General features: G+C 41.9%; 1 pseudogene across 1 annotated transcript; it reads right to left on the bottom strand.

The window, feature by feature from the left end:
• Window positions 1-1,417: 1,417 nt before the first annotated feature.
• LOC309969736 (small ribosomal subunit protein eS1-like) lies at window positions 1,418-2,264 on the bottom strand (annotated as a pseudogene). The gene has a single exon. The product of its transcript is annotated as a small ribosomal subunit protein eS1-like (transcript).
• Between the last annotated feature and the right edge of the window lie 10,656 nt (window positions 2,265-12,920).

Genomic DNA, 12,920 nt, shown 5'->3' with positions numbered 1-12,920 from the left:
TCTGGACTTTGGTTTGATGGGAGGATTTTTTTTTCTTTTTTTTATGGATTCAGTTTTGTTACTGGTAGTCTGTTCATATTTTCTTTTTTTTTTTCTTCCTGATTCAGTCTTGGGAGATTGTATGTTTCTAGGAATTTATCTGTTTCCTCTTGGTTGTCTATTCTATTGGCATATAGTTTTTTTGTAGTAATCTCTTTAATGCTTTGCAGTTCTGTGTCAGTTGTAATTTCTCCTCTTTCATTTCTGATTTTATTTGGTCCCTGTCTTTCCTTTTAAATTTTTCTGGCCACATTTTTATCAATTTTGTTTATCTTTTCAAAGAACCAGCTCTTAATTTCATTCACCTTTCTATTTTTTCAGAGTCTTTATTTCTGCTCTGATCTTTATATTTCTTTCCTTTTAGTAACTTTTGATTTTGTTTGTTCTTCTTTTTCTAGTTTCTTTAGGTGTAAGATTAGATGGTTTATTTAAGATTTTTCTTGTTTCTTGAGGTAGGCTTATATTGCTATAAACTTCCATTTTAGCACTGCTTTTCCTGTGTTACAGATTTTTGGATTGTTGTTTCCATTTTCATTTGTCTCTAGGTTTTAAAAAATTTCATCTGATTTTTTTCAGTGACCCATTGGTTTTTGTAGTAACATATTTTTTAGTCTCCATGTGTTTGTGTTTTTACAATTTTTTTCTTGTAGTTGATTTCTAGTCTCATTCTGTCGTGGTCAGAAAGGATGCTTGATACGATATGATATGCTTGATACGATATGATATGCTTGATATGATTTCAGTCTTCTTAAATTTATGGAGACTTGTTTTGTGACCTAGCATGTGATCTATCCTGGAGACTTCCATGTGCACTTGAAAAGAATGTGTATTCTGCTGCTTTTGAATGGAATGTTCTATCTATCTATCTAGCTAAACTCCATCTAGTCCAATGTGTTTGTTTTTTTTTTTAAGGAAGTGTTTCCTTTTATTCACCATCTCTAACACGTCCAAACCATTCCAGCTGAAAACAGATCACTACCCTTTCTCAGCTACTTAGTAACTAAGAGCAGTGAATAAAATCCACACAAAAGGTCAGAAAAATTCACCACATTACTATCAAATCAGAACACCTGACTAGTGTCAGATTATTTAAAAAGAGTGATCAGCGGCTTCCCTGGTGGCGCAGTGGTTGAGAGTCCGCCTGTCAAGGCAGGGGACACGGGTTCGTGCCCCGGTCCGGGAGGATCCCACATGCTGCAGAGCGGCTGGGCCCATGAGCCATGCTGCTGAGCCTGCGTGTCCAGAGCCTGTGCTCCACAATGGAAGAGGCCACAACAGTGAGAGGCCCGCACCGCAAAAAAAAAAATAAAATAAAATATGGCATTGTTTCTCATCATCAAAAAAAAAAATTAAAAAAAAAAAAAAGAGTGATCAGAAATTAAGTATCACAAATGAGTTCTTTTATTTGTCACCATTAAAAGTCTGATTTTTAAACAGATTCCTGGACTGGTGGCTCATATCCATCAGCTCGTTCAACTTTAGCACCTGTCTCGTCCCCAGTAGCTTTTCCAGAACTACTACCTTCACCATGTAGCTCCATGAGTTTTCCCAATTCAAACTTGGGTTTCTTCAGCATTTTTACTTTTCTAACAAAGACATCATGGAGTGGATAAATAGATTGGCAGGCCTTTTCTATGTCTTTTCCAATGCTGTCTGGAATCAATTTATTGACCACCTCTTTCAAGTCATTTGTCTGCACCTCTCGGGTCATGATTTCCATCATCTTCTTGCGGATCTGGCGGACCTGCTGGTGCTGGGCATAAGAGGTCTTCCGAATCTGATTGTTGCGTTTTTTAGTAAAACCCACACAGAAGAGACGAAGCAAATAACCATCAGTAGTCTTGACATCAACGTGAGCTTCAGTCATGGTCTGCCATTTTTTGACCATGGAGCACATTTTGTCACGGGTAAGATCCATGCCATGGAAATTAGTCAGGCAGTTTTTGCCCTGAACATCCTCAGTAATAAGCTTGAATTTTCTAAATGCAACTTCATCATTCTGCAGATCAGCAAGGCTCACTTCAAACACACGACCCTTGAGGCCATCAGACGCGATTTTGGTTCCTTGAGTTCTCGTGACTAGTGTTTTCCCAATATTTCTTATATTGAACATAGCTGGTGCTTTCACATCATGCCAATCTTTCTTAGAAAATGGGTCAACCACTTTCTTCTTGGCTCCCTTTTTTACCGCCTTTCGTAAGGCGCTTGTTCTTTCCGACCGCCATGGTGCTGCTCCGAGAGCCAAAAGGCCAATGTGTTTTTTTTTAAAGGCCATGTTTCCTTATTGATATGTGTGGATGATCTGTCCATTGATGTAAAGGGGTGTTAAAGTCCCTTCCTATTATTGTGATATGTACGTATCTCCCTTTATGTTTGTTAGTGTTTGCTTTATGTATTTAGGTACTCCTTTGTTGAATGTGCATATATATTTACTATTGTTATATCTTCTTGTTGGATTGACCCACGTATCATTATGTAATGTACTCTTTGTCTCTTGTTATAGTCTTCATTGTAAAGTCTATTTTGTCTGTCTGTATGATTATTTTTTATTTATTTATTTTTTTGCGGTATGCGGGCCTCTCACTGCTGTGGCCTCTCCCGTTGTGGAGCACAGGCTCCGGACGCGTAGGCTCAGCGACCATGGCTCACGGGCCCAGCCGCTCCGTGGCATGTGGGATCTTCCCGGACCGGGGCAAGAACCCGCATCCCCTGCATCGGCAGGCGGACGCTCAACCACTGCGCCACCAGGGAAGCCCCTGTATGATTATTTTAAGTTGATGATCTCTTAAGTATGAACACATTCTAACAACTGCATTTTTACTCCCCCTCAAGTGATGTTTAATATTTTTGACATCATATTTTACATCTTTCTGTTTTGTGTATCCCTTAACTACTTATTATGGATATAGATGATTTTACTACTTTTGTCTTTTAACCTCTCTACTGGCTTTATAAGTGGTTGATCTGCCACCTTTACTGTATGTTTGCATTAACCAATGAGATTTTTCCCTTCATAATTTTTATATTTGTAGTTTTGGTCTTTTCTTTTCCATACAGAGAAATCCCTTTAGTGTTTCTTTTAAAGACAGTTTAGTGCTACTGAACTCTTTTAGCTTTTGCTTGTCTTAAAACTCTTTATCTCTCCTTCAAATCTGAGTGACAGTCTTGTTCAACCGAGTATTCTTGGTTATAGTTATTTTCCTTTCATCCCTTTAAATATATTGTGCCACTCCCTTCTGGCCTTCAAAGTTTCTGCTAAAATGTGAGCTGATGGTCTTATGAGAGTTGCCTTGTACATAACTAATTGCTTTTGCTTTGCTGCTTTTAAGATTTTCTCTCTATCTTTAATTTTTGCCATCATAATTGCAGTGTTTCTTTGTGTGGATTTCTTTTGGTTCATCTTGTTTGGGACTCTCTGTGCTTCCTGGATCTGGAAGTTTGTTTCCTTTCCCAGTTTAGGGAAGTTTTCATCTATTATTTCTTCAAATAAGTTCTCTGCCCCTTTTTCTTTCTCTTCTCTTTCTGGAACCCCTATAGTGTGAATGTTAGTATGCTTGATATCGTCCCAGGTCTCTTAAACTCTCCTCATTTAAAAAGATTCCTTTTTCTTTTTCTGTTCAGCTTGGGTGATTTTCACTACTCTTTCTTTCAGTTGGCTGATCCATTCCTCTGTATCCTCAAATCTACTCTTGATTCCTTCAAGTGTATTTATTTATTTCAGTTATTGTGTTCTTCAGCTTCATGTGGTTCTTTTTTTATATTTTTTAACGCTTTGTTAAAGTTCTTACTGTGTTCATCTATTCTTTTCCTGAGTTTGTTGAGCATCTTTATGATCATCACCTAGAACTCTTTATTCGGTAGGTTGCTTATCTCCACTTAATTCTTCTGGGGTTTTGACTTGTTCCTTTGTTTGAAATATATTCCCCTGTTGCCTCATTTTGCCTAATTTGCTGTTTTTATTTCTATGTACTAGGTAGATCAGTTATGTTTCCCCATCTTGGAGAAATGGCCTTATGTAGCAGATGTCCTTTGGGGCCCAGCAGTATACTCGCCTCTGGTCACCAGACCTATATGCTCTAGGGGTGCCCTGTATGTAGGCTGCATGGGCCCTTCTGTTGTGGCAGGGACTATTGTGGGTGCATGACAGGTGGGGCTGGCCCCTGGCCCAGTTGGCTGCCAGGCCTTGCCTCATGTGGATGTTGCTGGGCCACTGATGGGCAGGGCAGGTTCTTGTATGGCTGGATATGGAGATTAGGGAGGCCTGGGGCTGGTGAAGGCCCATTGGTGGGCAGATCAGGTCCTGGGCATGCTGGTGGGTGAGGCCCTGTTCTGGGTTAGCTGGCTACAGGACACTTTATGGGGCCCTGGGGCTGGTGCAGCCCTGCCGGTAGGTGGGGTTGGGTCCCCAATTGGCTGGCTAATCAGCCTGGGGCATCTTGGGACTGATGCTTACTGGCAGGTAGGCAGGTAAGCCCTTGGTGCTAATAGGCTACAGGTAGGACTCCAAAATGATGCTTGTGAGCATCAGTTTCCTTGTGTTAGAATGGTGTCCTCCAAGTGGCTAGCACCTGATTTATGTCTCCTGGGGGAGTCCCAGTTGCTTTCTGCCTCTCTGGGAGGCTCTTCAAGATCAGCAAGTGGGTTTTATCTAGGCTTCTTTCAAATCACTGCCTCTGTGCTGGGTCTTGGAGTATGTGAGATTTTGTGTGCACCCTTTAAGGGTGGAGTCTCTGTTTCCTACAGCCCTCTGGCTCTCCTGTATTCAAGCCCTGCTGGCCTTCAGAGCCACATGTTCTGGGGAGTTGTCTTCCCAGTGCAGGACCCCAGACTAGGGAGAACCTCTGCAATTGTGATTCTTTTCCTGTTTGTGGGTTGCTTACCTGGGAGTGTGGGTCTTGACTATACCATGTCTCTGCCCCTCCTACCCATCTCATTGTGGTTCCTTCTTTATATCTTTAGTTGTGGAAATCTTTTCTACTAGTCTCTAGGTCCATTCTCATTAATAGTTGTTCTGTAAATAGTTGTAATTTTGGTGTGCCCATGGGAGGAGGTGAGCTCAGGGTCTTCCTACTCTGCCATCTTGTCCACACTTGAAACAAATTTTAAAGAAGAAGAACAACAACAAAGAAACTATAAAGTCAGAATGGTCTGGTATGAGGAAGATAGGGACCTTTCTCTATATGATGCTTGTTTGCTTTGGAGAGTACATTTGAAAATATGCATTTGTGGAGCATTCTCTTCTGTCCTCTGGGAAACAACAAGTACTCTTTCCTGGCCAGTGTCTCTGCTTACCTCCAGTAGAGGGTTAAGCATGCAGGAGGCAGATGGGTACAGCACTGAATGACGGCCAAGCCGCTTTTCTTACCAAGATCATTCTACAAACCCCACCTCCCTCTGCAGTCAAGGTTACTGGATATAGTGGTTTGGCTTAAAGAAGCAGGAAACCAGCAAGGTGCTAGGGAAACACCAGGTTGGACTTGAGTCTGGCTTTGCCACACACTGGGGTGTAGGGGGGAACCTGCCAACGTCTAAGGGGCTCAGTTTCCTCTTCTGTACAGTGAGAGAAGGGATCTCTGTGGTCTTTTCTAGATCAGACTCTTCAGAATTTGTGATTTGAGATTCCAGATCCAAGAAAAGACTGCCATGGCTCAGCCTGAGCCAGGGCCAGGAGGTGGCAGCACCTGCCCCGTTCAGAGCCCATAGCCTCAGCTGCAGCCGCAGGTTCTGGGCCGTCACTGCTGTAGAGCTGAGGTGGACATCATGCTGCACCCGTGGTTGGACTCTTCAGTTATGTCCCACTGCAGGTTGTTTGTAGTGTCCTGGGTCATGACTGCCAAGCCCTGAGTACAGGAAACACTGATTGCTCCCTCTCTGCCTGCGTCTGACTTCACCTGGCATGACACACACAGACCAGGGCACACTCATCCCCAATGAGGCCCTCGTGACTGGCTCATATCCGGGCAGCTCTCTGGAGCTCCTTGACGCAGACTTGGGTCTCCCCCAGGGCAGGTGAGAGACGCATCCATGACTAAGTGCCTGTGTTCGCCCACTCTGAATGTGCACTCCTGTCTCCCAGGGACCCCTGTGCTGTTTTTAACAGATGCTTTTGCTCACGGCAAAAATGGAAATGCGTGATGCGTGGCATGACTGAAGTACAGAGAAAGTGACTTGGGGGCTGTCCCTCAACTTGTGCGGAGCTTTTACTAATACATGGGGATGGATATAGACACTGAAAATGCAATGGGATGTTTGAATTGCAAGGAACCTGCGAGATTATCTAGTTCAGCGGTTCTTAGTCTCTGCAGGGCATCACCCAGGAAGCTTTTTAGATAGCCAGCTCCAGCCCCACTGAATAAGAATCTCTGGTGCTGGAACCATGGAATCTGTATTTTTAACAAGCTCCTCAGGTATGTCTAATGTGGTTGGTCTGTAGAAAGGCATTTAAGAGCCACCATACCATCTAGTCTGTAACAGTGCATTCAGGGAGCTTATTAGAAACAAATCGAAGTGTGAAGCCCAGCACTATTTTAACAAGCTCTCCAGGTATAGGGGTGACCAACTCATCCTGGCTTGCCTAGGACTTTCCTGGTTTTAGCACTAGAACTCCAATGTCTCAGGGCCTGCCTCAGTCATGGGAACACAGGGATGGTTGGTTCCTTTATGAGGTGACTTTTGTGCATGGTAAAGTTTGAGTGGCACTGGAAACAATCTGTTTCCCAGTTGAGGCGATGGGGGCCAGAATGGAAGCAGTTTGCTCATGGACATGCAGTGAGTTAGTGGAAGAGATAGGACAAGGCCTCCACGCCAGCATCCTGGCCCTTCTTGGAAACACTTTGCTGTAAGTTGCTGCCTCACTCTTTCCTACTTTCTGTTAGGAGCTAACCCTGGAGGAGCTCATTACACAGTGGCCATATTCGGGGTGAATAATCTGTATTATTATCTGTATTCTATGGCCTAACCTGAGTGAGGTGTGCAACAATGACAGGTACAGGTGCCATCAGACTTTAATGAATTCTTCCAGGTCTTCTCTTGGCACAGGTGGGTAAGGTGATTTACAATTTAATGCATTTCCATTTGACCATAATCCCTGGGATAGCAGCATTACTGAGATGGAGAATCCTTGAGAAGGGATTCATACCCAGGGGTATGATCCAGTTGAGTCAGGGTCCTTGGCTGCTCTGCTGCCTCCAGGGTCCCGCCAGAGGACCTGGGATAAATCCTAGCATTGCTCCCTTTGTTCTCTCACCATTGGCTGACAAGACTTGCTAGGCTGTGCCTGATGATCAACAACAGTTTTGATTTATTTATTCCAGAGTGCCCACTGCATTACCAATTAGGTAGGAATGGAGTAACAGGCCAGAAGACTCTTGTGATACAGTGGTTTTCAGACTGGAACATGTGGCAGACTCACCTGGAGGGCCTGTTAAAGCGCAGATGCCTGTGCGACTGGTGATTGGTACATTATTAGCGTCTGAGTGACTTTATCATGTGATACTCGTTATTGATGTCACCAGGTTGGCCTAAATGTATAAGGCAGGGCACTAGATGATTTCTAAGGAGTCTCCCAGCAACAGAAATTTTTCTTATAAATAAAGAATATGTGTCTTTACGTGTGATGTACTTTCATTATCAGTGTTCCCGCTTTCCCTAAGCATCCCTGTGTATAGGCTTATATTTAAAATCTCACAAATAGAGAACAATTCTTTTGATGTAAAGGTTTAGCATAGAAATATCATTAACATATAAATATCTAAGACTAGGGGAAGAAAGAATACTAACATTTATTCAGAGCCTTTTGTTTCGGCTGTCACAAGAACAGAAATATTAAGCCTTATCAGTCATTTGTACTTAAAACCTCTTAATCTTGGTGTCTGTGGTGCAAGAGTCTCCTGATTTCCTTCCTTTTACCTCCCTGGCCGTCCTTCTCAACCCCCTTCACTAGCTCCTCCTCTTCCTGACTTCTTAATATTGGTGTGCTCAAGGCTTGGTCCTAGGCTCTCTCTCCCTGGGGAATATCATCTGTCCCCTCAGCTTAAAACCCCATCAATATGCTCGTGACTCCAAATTATACCTTCAACGTGGACCTCTCTTCTAAGCTCCAGCTGTCTACCTGACAACTTTACTTGGATATCTTTAGACACCACATATGAAACTTGTCTAAAGCCATATTATATATAAAATCTATTTCTCTATCTCCATAGCCCCTTCTCTAATCTAGGCTACTACCATCATCTGTCTTCTGAGAAATACAATGGTCTCCTTCTGCTTTATTCCACAGCAACCAGATGATGCTCTTAAAATGGAAAGCAGGCAATCTTTCCCATACTGAAAACCTTTTAGAGACTCCCCATCCACATTCCTCACCATGGCCCACAAGGGCCTGTAGGAGCTGGCTGTGCCACCCCTCTAAGCCTCATCTCATACCATGTTTCTCTGCAGCCCACATGCTCCAGCTATATGCTTTCTTTTGGTTTCTGGAGCACAACAAACTTTGTCACACCTTTTTATGTGTTGTTCTCTGTACTTGAATGTATGTTCTTTCACTGTATTGGTGTGGCTGGCTCCTCATCCTGCAGGTTTCAGCTTAAACATCTTGATCTTCCAACATCCTTCTCTGACCATCCCATCGTAAGCAGGTGCTCCATGACTTGTCATTTTCTGTTTCAGCCTCTTGTTTACATCTGTCTTTGACCTTACAATCTGTACCTATTTTATGCTTCTAGTCTGATTCCTTGTGTCTTGTCTTGCTCCCCCATTGGGCTGTGGGCTCTATAAGGGCAGGGAGTTGATGGTGGGAAAGAAGCTGACTTCACTGCCTGGTGCACAGAGCAGGCCCTTAAGAGAGTGAGTGAATGTATCAGATTCCATCTGGAGCATATAACCCTGTTCAGGGGTACCAACCATGGGAAAGAAGGAAAGAAGAACGGAGGAAGAGATAGAAGGTTCAGACACGAGGAGCCATGAGCATTGCCAACAAATAACGTGGCCTCCGAATTTTGCTTTAGACTGGCCTGACTGCAGGTTTCCCAACTTGCCTGGAGTACAAGTCATGAGCCTGTTTCACAGACCTTCTTCCTGTGGGTCTTATTCTTCTCCCCTGAGCATCTCAGTAGCCTCTCTTGGGGCATGAGGGTGGCAGTATTTTAGTGCATCCTCAGATCTGTGCCTTTTGGAATGAGTTTGAGGGAAGGAAGACCTTGCTTGTGGTAGAGAAGTGCTTATGCAGAGTAGGGCAGCCATCGAGAAGTTCCCATCTCTCTTCCCTCTCTCTTATGCTTGGAATACTCAGCCAAGAAAAAGCCCCATACCTCAACAGCCAGAGAGGGCAAGAGATATGGAAGGTAGTATTGTGTATTTGAGGACGAATAGGAAGCAGTAGGTTCTGAGTGTGAGCGAGTAAGAGAAGGTAGAGGATACAGAGTTCTGCTCTGAAAATGACTTGTCAGCCTCTTAGCTAGGCTTGGTCCTGGGTATGAGCACCACAAGGTGGTCTTGGTGTCTGCTTATCATTTATTCATTCCTGTATTCATTCATTCATTCAGCAAACATTTATTGAGCACTTGTTATTGGTGCTTTTCTAGGCACTATGGAGATAAAGATGAATGGAATACAATCCCTGCTCTTAAAAGTCACAAAGTTCATTACAGTCATTATGATAAGAACAAACATAGCTCTATGCATAAGTCCCTATAGGAGCACAGAAGAGGAGTCCTAACTCAGCCTGTATAGTCAGAGGAAGCTTCTGGAAGGAATTAACACCTAAACTGAAACTGAAACTTTGAACAGAAGTTAGCTAAATAGAGGATAGGGGAAGGAGGTGCAGAAATTTATTTATTCACTCTGTAGTTGTTGATTGAACCCTCCTCTGTACCAGGCACTGTGATAGTTATTTATCTTCTTTTGAAGGCTACCCAGGAAACAATTGCGTGAGGTACTAAGCTTGGTGGGGAGCAGGGAGCTATGGGAGAAGCATAGCATATTGATTTAAAGCATGGATTCTGATCAGACAGAACTGGAATTCGTTTTAAATGTAGACTTTCACCACTCACTATGTGACATGAGCAAGTTGCCTAAAGTCCCTTCACCTCGGGTTTCTCATCTGTACAGTGGGGGCAGTGATAAACATCTACTGTTGTTGTGAGACTACAATGAAAAATTTATATTAATACATTTAACATGAAGCCAACACATAGTAAACACCCAATAAATGATAAATGTTATAACTATCATCATTATCATTGCAGTAAATTATATAATTAACTTCAATATTTTTTCCTCCCTTACCAGTAAGAGGATTCAACATCCTTTCCCTTTTCCATGTGACTTACAGTGTCTCCCTGTGGGAGGAGTATACGCCTCAGTCCAATGATGGTGAACTTGGCCATGTGACATACTTTGGTCAACAGATGTAAGGATGTCATGTGTACCATGCCTGAGGAGAAGTGTTTAGAGGCGTCCCATGTTTCCAAAAGAATGTCATGTTATAGATTGGGACTGCTCCATCAGCCTGGGCCCTAAAATGAGAAGACGCAGGGAAGAGAGCTGACGTGAAGCCACTGTCATGTAACATGGGAAGAAAGTTAAGAGCTAGTTGTAAGCCACTGAGATTTTGCAGTTGTTTGTTATTGCAGCAAAGATAACTAATAATATTATCATCTTCTCATAGGAGAGGAGAATTAAGGAAGATTCTTTGGAGAAAAGTATTTCTAGGTTGAGCCCTGAAGATGTTCTAAATACTATTTTGACATAGTGGATGTGGTGGGGAGTATTCCAGGTGAAGGGGAAAAATCCTATAAAGATTCCTGAATTCAGAAGAAAGTGTTGCTCATTAGAGGAATGAAAAAAAGTTGAGAATGGCTGAATAATGAGAAAGGGAGAATGGAAATAAGTGCAGCTGGAGAGAGAGTTGGGGCCACATCATGAAGGGCTTTGTAAGCCATGATAAGAAATTAGCACTTTCTTGTAAAGATAATGGAAGACCATTTCATGATCTGCTTTTACATTTTAGAAAATCATTGCAAACACTAGGTTAGAGGTGCAAGGAGACATAGAGAAGTCTGGTAGAATTCCAGGAAAAGGATGATGGGCCTGAGAGAACAGAGGGAAGTGGATAAGTGGGAAGTATGTTTAGAAAGTAATGGCAACTTCTTATGTGAAATTTGAGGAGAAGGAGTCAATGATGAGGCCCAGAGTTAGGGATTAGGTGGGTGATGTTGATGGAGAGCATAGGAGAGGAGCGTTTTAAGGGAAGCAAATGAGGAGTATTTTTTGGCCATTTTGGGTTACAGGTGCATGAGAAACACTGACATTCCTCCTAACAACAGCAGTATACCCAGCTAAAAACTACATTGTCCAGCTTCCCTTGCAGCTAAGGAAAGGGGAAGAGTCAAGAGGAAGTGATGGTGCCAATGATATGATAATGCAAACTTTTCCTGAATTCTCCAGCAGACTTCAGCTTGTCACTCACTGGCTAGAACAGTACTGTTTATCATTTTAGGTTTGGTTTGTATTCTCCACAAACATTTTCCTTGTGTGCATATTTTATGATATATAATTTTTGTTATTCTGTAACTTGCTGTTTTTTAACTCAACAGTATATCTTAGAATCTATTCAAGTTGTCACATACAGACCTACATCATTCCTTTTAACTGGTGCATAGTATTCCAATATGAATGAATGTATTACCGGTTATCTGATCACTCTGCCATTGATAGATGCATATATGGTTACATTTGTTTGTTTCCAGGTTTTGCTTATACAACCATGCCATGAGGGGTATCTTTGTACTTGCTTCTTTTTTTGTAAGAGTTCTGTAAATGTTTCTTACAAAAACAAATCTAACAAATAATGTCTGGGACAAATAATGGAATAAAGAAGGGGTCAGCAGGTAGGCATGTTTTCAGTTTTAACAGATACTGTCAATTGACCTTCAGTGTGGTTGTATTGATTTTTACTCCTACTGGTGATGCAAGAGAATAGCTGTTTTCCCATATTCTTCTCCCACATGGTATTATACTACTTAACATTTGGATCATCTGATGAGTGAAAAATAGTATTTAAGTTGATATTTTCATGTCTATTAGAAAGATTGTACATTTGTTTATTTATTTCTCAGTTGTAAATCTTCTATGAACTGTTTGTTCATATCCCCAGATGATATTTTTTAACTAGGCTGTCCTTTTCTTGTTGATTCCTCAGAGTCTTTGAATATTCTGGATACTTGTCCTTTCTTTATATTTACAAATTTTTTAACTTAGTTTTTTAATAATTATTTAATGCTGTATTTTAATATATAGCATTAGGAAAAGTCAGATTTATTTATCTCTGTGATTTTTACTTTTGGCATCTTTATATCCAAGGACATCAAAATATTATTTTATATTTTCTTCTATTTCTTTTATAGCTTTCTATTTTACATTTAGGTATTTATTTCATCACCTAACTGTTCTCCCTCTTCAAAGAGACAGCCTCCTGCTCTAATATCAGTTTTTGAGTAATCTATCTTTCCTCTTCTTATTAGAAATGCTCTGTCTATCACTTATCAAATTCCCATATATACAAAGGTCTGTTTCTGATTCTCTGTGTATTCCATTGATCTATTCCTTACAATGACAGATAGGCTGTATTTACTTCTCCAGATCCATTCTCTATCCTTTTTTACCATGCCCGCTGCTCTGGGAGGCTGTATGGAATATATAGACTACATCAAGAGACACTCCTACACTTGGGCTTCCAGGTGGGTTTGACTAATGGGGGATCTCCAGTAATGGAGGGAGTGACCAGGATGGGGTTGGGGTATTTATTCTCCTGGCTCTCTTCCTGCAGGGTTGCTTTGGGCTGGCTGTGTTCTGCTATGGAAGGTCACATATCTGCTCAACTC

Source organism: Leucopleurus acutus, assembly GCF_964270905.1.
Source record: "Leucopleurus acutus genome assembly, chromosome: 12".
Taxonomy (NCBI): Eukaryota; Metazoa; Chordata; class Mammalia; order Artiodactyla; family Delphinidae; genus Leucopleurus; species Leucopleurus acutus.
Note: the sequence above shows the minus strand (reverse complement) of the source record. Positions and strands in the feature narration are given on the sequence as shown.